The sequence below is a fragment of the Myotis yumanensis genome, unplaced genomic scaffold (assembly GCF_028538775.1).
Source record: "Myotis yumanensis isolate MYYU_CA2020_CCGP unplaced genomic scaffold, mMyoYum1.0.hap1 SCAF_3, whole genome shotgun sequence".
NCBI lineage: Eukaryota > Metazoa > Chordata > Mammalia > Chiroptera > Vespertilionidae > Myotis > Myotis yumanensis.
Genome location: NW_027223754.1, coordinates 132317825 through 132327607, shown reverse-complemented (window position 1 = coordinate 132327607; position 9783 = coordinate 132317825). Strand labels below are relative to the sequence as shown.

Here is a 9783-nt window from a genome sequence, read left to right as displayed (position 1 = left end):
CCATTTTTCCTGCTACCACAGAGCTTGATTATTTTGAAATTCAAAATCTGAGCAAAAAGTGTTGAATGCATCAATGGAAGGATTTTAGTCTTCCCTAGGAGCCAATATTGGTTATATAAATTTCCAATCCCAATCAGAATCATAAAAAATCAGTTTTGATAAGTCCTAACCAAAAAAAAAAAAATGATTTCCTAAATCAGAACATTCCATTATGCAGAAGCACTTTATGCACACTTTCTTGAGTAGAAGTATCTATAATAATAAAAGGGTAACATGCTAATTAGACCAGACATCTCCCGGATGTTTTTCCTGATGAAGCTGAGGCTGGAGGGAAGCCATCCTGAGTCCCGGGTGCCAGAGGGAAGTGGGTGCCAGCAGCTGGGGGAAGGAAAGTCTACTCTTGCACGAATTTTCATGCATTGGGCCTCTAGTACAGTGGTCGGCAAATTCATTAGTCAACAGAGCCAAATATCAACAGTACAATGATTGAAATTTCTTTTGAAAGCCAAATTTTTTAAATTTAAACCATATAGGTAGGTACATTGTTATTAACTTAATTAGAGTACTCCTAAGGCTTAGGAAGAGCCACACTCAAGGGGCCAAAGAGCCGCATGTGGCTCACAAGCCAAATTTTGCTGACCACGGCTCTAATATAATCATGTTTTTCTTCTTTTTCACAACCACAGGGATATTTCCAATATGCTATCATTTGCACAGACAGAACAAGTCCATTCCTAAACAGTGAGAAATCTTTGAAGTCATGCTTTATCTGTTCTTCTGGTCATTCAATTTGACAGACTATTAATCCCCTATTTACCATTAAGCTGTGGATAACAAGATAGTATTAAGCATTTCTGGAACACAGACTGCAGTTGGGCAAATAATAGCACTGCCATTCTAGGAAACTACTACTATAACTGAAGACTGGAAGATTATCAAGGAGAGTTGTTTGCTCTCTTTACATGTGGACTTAGCACATAATACCCCAAAGACCTACAAATAAAAACTAGGACAATTCATAGTTGTAAACATCTTGATTAATGATGAGAGCTCAGACAGTGTGGCTCAGTGGTTGAGCATTGGCCTATGAAGCAGGATGTCATGATTGGATTCCCAGTCAGGGCATATGCCCAGGTTGTGGGCTCGATCCCCAGTGTGGAGGGTGCAAGAGGTAGCTGATCAATGATTCTCTCTCATCATTGATGTTTTTTCTCTCTCTCTCTCCCTCTCCTTTCCACTCTGAAATCAATAAAAATATATTTTAAAAATAATAATAATGAGCAGGAAGGCCGGAAATAAATGGTCAAGGTTGAGCAGGAGATGCCACCTTTCTTTTGCAGAGTATTTTCTCAACAGTATAAGGCATGGGAAATATGGGAGGCCAACATCTAAATGCAATAGCACTATCCAATATCACAGCCAAGTGCAAAAAAATCATCCTTTAATTTTAAAAATTTTATGTTGTAGGGTTTTTCTATTAATGAGCGGATTATATTTTTAGAAATCATGGAAAATATGTAGACGCTGATGTCACTATACTTTGGTTTTGCTAAGGGTGCCTATTGTGAGCAAAGTTGTTTCTTCCCTTGGCTCTGGGCCACCAGACTACTGCTCACCGACTCCCTCCCTCCCTGACACACAAACATTCCAGATTAGAAGGAAAGCATGTTTCTAAAGATTTAAATTCTACTGACTAAATTAGCTTCCTCACTATGTAAGTTCAAAGTCTTCTATATTTTTCCTACATGGCTTCTTTTACGAGTATAATGAAAAAGTGTCTATAATTAGTAATTTCACATTGTGTACTCTGTTTAACATAAACTCCATGAGAGTGAGAATCATGCTTGTTTTTATTGTGTGTGTGTGTGTGTGTGTGTGTGTGTGTGTAATGAATGCTTACCTCCCAATTGGCCTTGTATCCATTGTCACTGGATACTTTTGTCTGAAAGAATGTGTGGTGGCCTTTTATTATTTGCTCACTAATTAAAAGATCTATGGCAGCCAAGGCCTTCACTTTCTCTTCAATGCACAAAATACAGATTTAACCTCACTCCCAAAGAGTCCATGTTAAGCTTTTTAGGACATAGTAAACTAACTCTCAGCCTTCATCATCCACATCTCAGTAATCTCAAGCAATCCCAAAACTTTTGTGTTTTCTTGTTTGTTTGTTTACTTGTTTTACACTATTCATTTCTTTTGACTAAGCTAATTATCTCTCGCCTTAATGCCAATGTTGCAATTTTCCCAGCGCTTAATCTGGCACTTCCAGGAATGCTTACACATACTCTTAGGGCCATTACAGAAAGGCCAAGGCAGAGTATATGGAATGGGGGCTGTACTTCCAATTTTAATTAGAATTTCAAATACTGATATTCTATCATGCTGTTTTCCTAGTTTGTCAATAGCCACATGATAACATCATAAAAGAGTTTAACAAAACTGTCCTTTCTGTCTTTTAACAAGAGCTTTGATTTCTGTCAAGCCATGGGTAGTTCCATCAAGCCATTATATTAAGAACATAGACTATACCCTGGAATATTCTTTAGTTGAAGACAAATGTATAAACCACTTGGTTTGAATTAAATGATGCATCCAGACATTTCAGTGGAATTATACCATAAAAGAAGAAGACAGCCAGAAATAATAAATCTTCCTTTGGTAACTACCTAAAATTTCTTAGTATTCTACCAAACATATATTTAAAAATCTATCAAAGGCCATATGAAAGTTAGTAAGTCCATGGATATATTTTTTTAACTTTTAGTATAAATTGTATTTGGGGGAAATACTTTAAAAATAATTTTACAATTTCTGCCAATAAAATCAAAATCATTATCCTCCAGTAACTTCGAAGAAGTGAAAATAAAGGAGAAATAGAAATGTAAAAAGTATTTCAAAAAAAAGGTAAGACATAAGAATTAGAGAAATGAGATAAATAAGGAAAATGACTGAATAAGAAACATACTACTACATTACATGACTGAGCAAAAACATAAACAGAAAGTATAATCACAATTTTATGGAAAAAGCAAATCTTCAAAATTTTGGCATAAGAATAAAGTTATGGAGTATTTTAATGAGAAACTCCATCAAAATAGACTGTATGCATATTTCAGCTTAAAGATCCAAGGACAAATAGCAACTGATTTCTCTGCTTTATGAAATTTTCAAGCCAAAAAGTGATGATTCCAGGAATTCCAGAGCCTTAAAATGAGCACAGGACAGAGAGAAGAAAAAAATCTTGCCTTTATTCTCTGAGGTTTATGGAATCTCATTGTCCAAAGAGAAGCACACATTCTCTTCTCCCACCGGCAGGATATCCTGCACAGGGGCACGCATGCCCACACACAAAATCTGTGGTAAAAAAAAAAAAAAAATCCCAAAACAAATCTGTTATTTTCTAGTCCATTCTAGTTGTAGAAAGATTTTTTGTTCTTTAAACCAGTGTTTTTCAACACTTTTCATCTCATGGAAACATAAATTGATTACTAAAATTCTGCGGCACACTAAAAATATATTTTTTGCCAATCTGACAAAAAATAGGTATAGTTTTGATTTATTCACACCAGAAAGCTATTTTGTTTTACCTGTTGTCATTTATTTTTATATTTGACAATCTAAGGGAAAAGGCGTAAGTGCCCCTGACTAAATAGTCAGGTATTGCATGTTTTACAAATTCATGCAGCACACCAGTGTGCTGTGACACAACAGCAGAAAAATCGCTGCTTTAAGGTAAGGAAAAGTCTCCTCTTCTATTGTGTCTCCTGAGCATTTGACATAAAGCAGGTAATTATCAGCCTCTCGCGGGTCCTTGTTTCCAAGATGACCAAGAAAAGAAGGAATAACAGTCGTGCCAAAAAAGGCTGAGGCCATGTGCAGCCTCTTAGTTGCACCAACTGTGCCCGGTGCGTGCCCAAGGACAAGGCCATTAAGAAGTTTGTCATTCAAAACATAGCAGAGGCTGCAGCCATTAGGGACACCTCTGAAGCGAGTGTCTTCGATGCCATTGTGCTTCCCAAGGTGTGTGTGAAACTACAGTACTGTGTGAGCTGTGCCATTCACAGCAAGGTAGTCAGGAATCGTTCTCATGAAGCCTGGGAGGACCGAACACCCCTACCCCGATTTAGACCTGTGGGTGCTGCCCCACGACCTCCACCAAAGCCCATGTAAAAAGCTAAGTCTTTAAGGAGAGAAAAAAAGTTCTCTGGGGGGAAAATAAATGGAAATTGTACTTCAAAAAAAAAAAAAAAGAAGGTAATTATCATGTGTTTATTGGGTAGAATTAAATAATCAAGTTCAAATCAAATAAACTTTCTCTATGACATCACATTATTTACTAGAGGCCCAGTGCACCAAATTTGTGCTTGGGTAGGGTGCCTAAGCCTGGCTGGCAATAGGGCTGATCTGTGGAACGATCAGCGGGGCGATGTCGGGGGGGGAGCCTGGCTGGCCTGGGGCCTGCGGGCTGGGGACAGCTATTACATTGAACACCTGCCCCCTTGTGGTCAGTGCATGTCGTAGTGACCAGTCATTCCACTGGTCGTTCTTCCGTTTGGTCAATTTGCATATTAGGTTCTTATTATATAAGACTAGAGGCCTGGTGCACGGATTCATGCATGGGTGGGGCCTGGACTGGTGAGGGGGAGGGCCTGTGGGCAGTTGGAGCCACAGTGTATGTCATAGTGACCAGTCGTTCTGGTCGCTTGGCTTTTATATATATAGATTCCCTCACAATTTGAGAAATCTGAAGCCAGCCTTTCTCCAACAACCAAGCTCAAATATAGCTACTCTAGAAAGAATTCAGTGTATACTTTTCCCTTCAGAACACAAAAGTCAAGATAATTTCTACATTAAAATATCCATATTCCACTTTGGTAGTCAAAATTATATGAATTTTGATAATCCATGGAGGTGGACTTGAGTTCTAAGTAAACCCAGAACCCTTAGTGAGCTGGTATTACCTTTTTTCACATTATTTGGATAATTAAATTGGTATTTTAACATCCAACATGTGCAGAGATCCCAATGGTCCATTGTTAATACGTTATCTTGGTTAATGTTCAGTAAACATCTTGAAAAGTCTATATTATTTTTCTTTGTTTTTACATAAACAAACTGAAATTCAGTATGTTTAAGTAAGGAAGAGTCTGTCTTGGTATTGGCAAAGTTTTACCTAAAACTCATTTTTCAGACTCCTGTTCTGATACAGAAACCATACAATGATATTTCTGAACAATAAGATGTAAATGAATTTACTGTGAAGAATTTCTGGAAAAGCACCTTAAATAGACAATGGACTCATATGATGCCACATGTATCCTTTTTTCCATCTTTCTCCCAGAAATACAGGTATATAGGCCAGAGCTGCAATACCCATCTTGACCAAACTTTGAGAGAAAAGACAATAAAATCAGCCCTGTTCTCCTTGAGACATCAGGCTGCCTACTTCTGAATTTCTTGCTTTGAGAGCACCACTGTTGCTTTACCCACTGTTCCTAGGATGACAATTACATGCAGCTGATCCCTGTCCTTAACTTTTATATCCAATGACAAACCAAAAAGTCCCCTAGCTATAAAATAATGTAACTTCTTCTAATCCCATATGCAAAATGAATCCTAAGAAAAGAAATTGTCCATGTTAAGGAAATTAGCCAGAGTAATATTTAAGGGTTTGTATACAGGGCTAGGATTATTCCTTAGGCTCAATGCAAAGATATCCTTTACTGCATCCTTGTTGATAGTGTTATTTATGCGTTCACCAGGTATTATCAAGAGCTTCCTGTCAACAGCGTGTAGTCTAGAGACCAGGGACTGAAAAGTGACTGCTACCAAGAGGTTTACAGTCCAATTTGATGGATATTTCAAAAAATAAGTGGAGAATGAGTATAATGGTGATAAATGATACAAAAGTAATGTGTTATCACAGCACATAACAGAGAGATCTATTCCAGTCTATAAATTCAGTAAAGGCTTTCGAGATGTTGAAAAAGTAAACTGAGGCATATTAAAAATTTCAAGAGTTTATTTGAGCGCACGTCAATTCATTTGGGCAATACCAAACCAAAACTGGTCAGAAGCACTTTACCTACAAGAGTTGGGGAAAAAGTTTTTCTAGAAAAGGTGAAGAAACAGAACAAGGAAATTATTTGATTGACTATAGCTTAAGTGGTTGCTTTATTTGTGAAAGCCTTTTTGGCTGATTATAATTGGTTGTTCTTAGGTTTTGATTTCTTAACCTTGAGTCATTTGCAGGAATTTAGAATGGCTTAGGTTTTAGTTTGCTTACTTAGGTGCTAAGGCATCAAAGCCACCTCAGTCTAACACCCTCCTTGTTTAATTACTTTAACAGGGAGAATGTGACATTTGTGCTTACTTCTGAAACATAAGTGTGAATTAGCCAGACAACCAAGAGGAGCAAGGATTCAGGCATAAAAACAGCACGTGTAAAGGTCCTGAGGTTTAAGGAAGGTTGGGAGAAGTGGTTCTCAATTAAGCTGGAGAAGTAGGCCTATCATGTGGGTTCTTTTAAGCTTTTGTAAGATCTGAGACTTTATCACAAAGCATTATAAACTGTGGAAGACTTGTAAATGGGAGAGGGACATAACCAAATGGCTTTGGGGAATAAAAAGAAAAATACTGTAACTGAAGTTTTTTTAAAAAAAAAAATAGTGTGGAGTAAGAAAAGAGGAAGCAGAACTATTAGTTAAGAAGTTATAATTGCAATAGTTCAGATAAAAGATGGTGATAAATTAAATATAATGGCACTAGAGGAATTGGAAAGAAGTAGGCTATTGATAACTATTTAAAAGGTAGTTATCCCTGGATGTAATGGCTGACTGGATAGCAGAGGGGTAAGAATGAAGAGAAGAGTAGTTTCCTAGTTTCTGGCATGAACAACTGAGTGGACATGTCATAAAACACCAAGAAAGAGTGTGCAGAAGGAAAGGTTTGTAAGGGAGAGCATTAATCCAGTTTGTTGAGTTTGGGATATGTATAGCACAGTCAAATGAAGATGCTGAGTAGGCAGTTGAATACAAAGAACTAAACTCCAGAGGAGTCTGGGATGGTGTTCTAGTCGTGGGTGTGTCCATCATATAAAAGGCAACTTTAATATGTTTATTGCTATAATTCCTCTTCTTTGATCTCTATATTAGATGCTCTTTTTACCACCAGTAAGTAGTTTTATGCTGAGAAGTAGGTAGATCATTGTATATTCACCTCTCCACTTCCCTTGCTCAATTCTCTCTCTGGACAATCCCAAATGAGTTAGTAAAAAAGCTGACTTTCTCAGAAAGTGCCTTCATCATTAAACATTTTGTCTGTACTCTATGATATATTAAAATAATAGAAGAAAAATAATACCAATGATGTACCAAGCACATAAGTGTTCAAGACACTAGTGCTTTTTCATATATGCAGAGGTGGGCAAAAGTAGGCTTACAGTTCTGAGTATGCAAAACAGAGCTTATTCTTGTATTTTTATTTGTTAATTAATGTATTTATTATTATAATTTACCTACTTTTGCCCACCCTGTATAATTTCTAATCATCTCAACAATTCTATAAAAAAAGTGTTTTCAACACAATTTTGTCAGTGAAAGAAAAGAGATTCAGGGAGCCAATACTGATCAAGGTGTTCCTATGGCGAGTGGGAGGCTTGCCTTCAATCCCGAGTCTCTCAGACTCCCACTGTGTCCCTAAGGGTCCCGCTGAGGAGCTGATGAAAAAATGCTTCACGGTAGTGATGGAAACAAGCACCAGCTCTTCCTAAATTAGCCCCAAATACTACACGCAAATATCCCAGAAACGTTTCAGAGAGTGTTGAGCTCCTTTCCCGAGGAAAGCTATACTTAAAGGTAAGATATGGGTGATGTTCAGCATGCAGCCACAGGACCAGATTTTATACCTATTCCCTCTGTTTACTTTTATGAGGGAGATGAACAATAGAGGGTTCCATCTCATCACTTTATAAACTAATATACCAAAAGAGGTCTAAAAGTCTATTTTTTTTTATTAAAAACCTCAGTGGGATGTTAATTTAAGTTAGTTGTGATGAATGGTAATTTAATCTCTACAGAAATAGAAAAATGCTCTGTGCATAGAGGGATAGCCAGGTCCTGATTCAGTGCTTACTGCTTCCAAGAATGTGCCACATTAATGAGGCTGGTGGGTGAAATGGGGGAGAAACATTCCTTAGATCCTTAGACCTCATTTTAACTTTCCTCTGACTTTTTCCCAATCATTTTGCTTCTTGGGGCGGGGGGAGGAGGGGAGAGAGAGGTAAGAGACAAGGTTTTACTCTTCAGGTTTTGCTCATTTTTTGTAAGTGATATGGCTTAAGATGAATGTAGTCTATTCTTATTAAATTCTTTCCTTAAGCCTAGAAGCAAATTAATGATGTAAACTATATATTCTAAAAAGTATTCTAAATAGCATAGAGTAGAAATGGATATCCTCACACATATCCATTTTCAAATATGTTTCTTGCAAATTATTGTATATGATAAAATAGGTCTTCAATATGATTATTTGAATTTTTTTCTTTTAAATATTTAAAATATAATTTCTTTAAAAATATAAAATCCACTGGTCTTCCCAGTATAAAAATAATAAATTTTAAAAATACCTACTGTTTTAAAATTTTGCTATATTTATCTCTAGGCTCTTTTCATCTCATGACTATTATCATAAGAAATGTATATGATTGCCGAGACCGGTTTGGCTCAGTGGATGGAGCGTCGGCCTGCGGACTGGAAGGTCCCGGGTTTGATTCCGGTCAGGGGCATGTGCCTGGGTTGCGGGCACATCCCCAGTGGGGGATGTGCAGGAGGCGGCTGATCGGTGTTTCTCTCTCATCGATGTTTCTGACTCTCTGTCTCTCTCCCTTCCTCTCTGTATAAAATCAATGAAAATATGTTTAAAAAAAGGAAAAAGAAGAAATGTATATGATTTGTGTTTTAGTAGCCTTGCTTGAGAGCCCACTTTGAGTGATTTTTTGCTTGTGAAAAAAAACAACCCACTTCCATGCCTACCAACTTAGTCTAAGTCAGTGGTCGGCAAACCGCGGCTTGCGAGCCACATGTGGCTCTTTGGCCCCTTGAGTGTGGCTTTTCCACAAAATACCACGTGCGGGCGCGCACATACAGTGCGATTGAAACTTCGTGGCCCATGCGCAGAAGTCGGTTTTCAGCCTGGGCGCGTCTATTTTAAAGAAGTGGTGTTAGAAGAAGTGGGGGGTGTTGGTCAGTCAGGTGATGGGAGACACAGCGGGCGGGCCACGGGATAGGCAGCACTGGGGAGGCGCGTGCAATTCATGCTCGAGTTGAGTGTGGATGGGAGAGTTGGAAGGGGTTGACCTCAGCAAACATACCTCAATCAGATTGAGGACGTTTTTAGCAAAGGCCAGCTTAGGAGTACCCTAATTAAGTTAATAACAATGTACCTACCTATATAGTTTAAAAATTTTGACTCTCAAAAGAAATTTCAATCGTTGTACTGTTGATATTTGGTTCTGTTTACTAATGAGTTTGCCGACCACTGGTCTAAATCATAATACAAATTAGCATTGGAGGCTTTTGTAAGTTCAACATGCTTCATTGTACATTCACAATAAATAAACTTGAAATTAGATAAACAACTTTGTCAGTGCCTAGAGCACTAAAGCCCTGATTCCAAGAGGTTTCCTAGAAAAGCTGCAAACCTTCACTCCATTGTCTTCCGAAGAGTCTACCCTAAACCTCCAGAATAATGATTCTCCTTTCCTTCCATCATAAGAGAATTATT

The 9783-nt window shown here is 37.8% G+C and overlaps 1 pseudogene; it reads left to right on the top strand.

Moving 5' to 3' along the window:
* Nucleotides 1–3822: 3822 nt before the first annotated feature.
* Nucleotides 3823–4170, top strand: LOC139005327 (small ribosomal subunit protein eS26 pseudogene; annotated as a pseudogene).
* Nucleotides 4171–9783: the final 5613 nt, after the last annotated feature.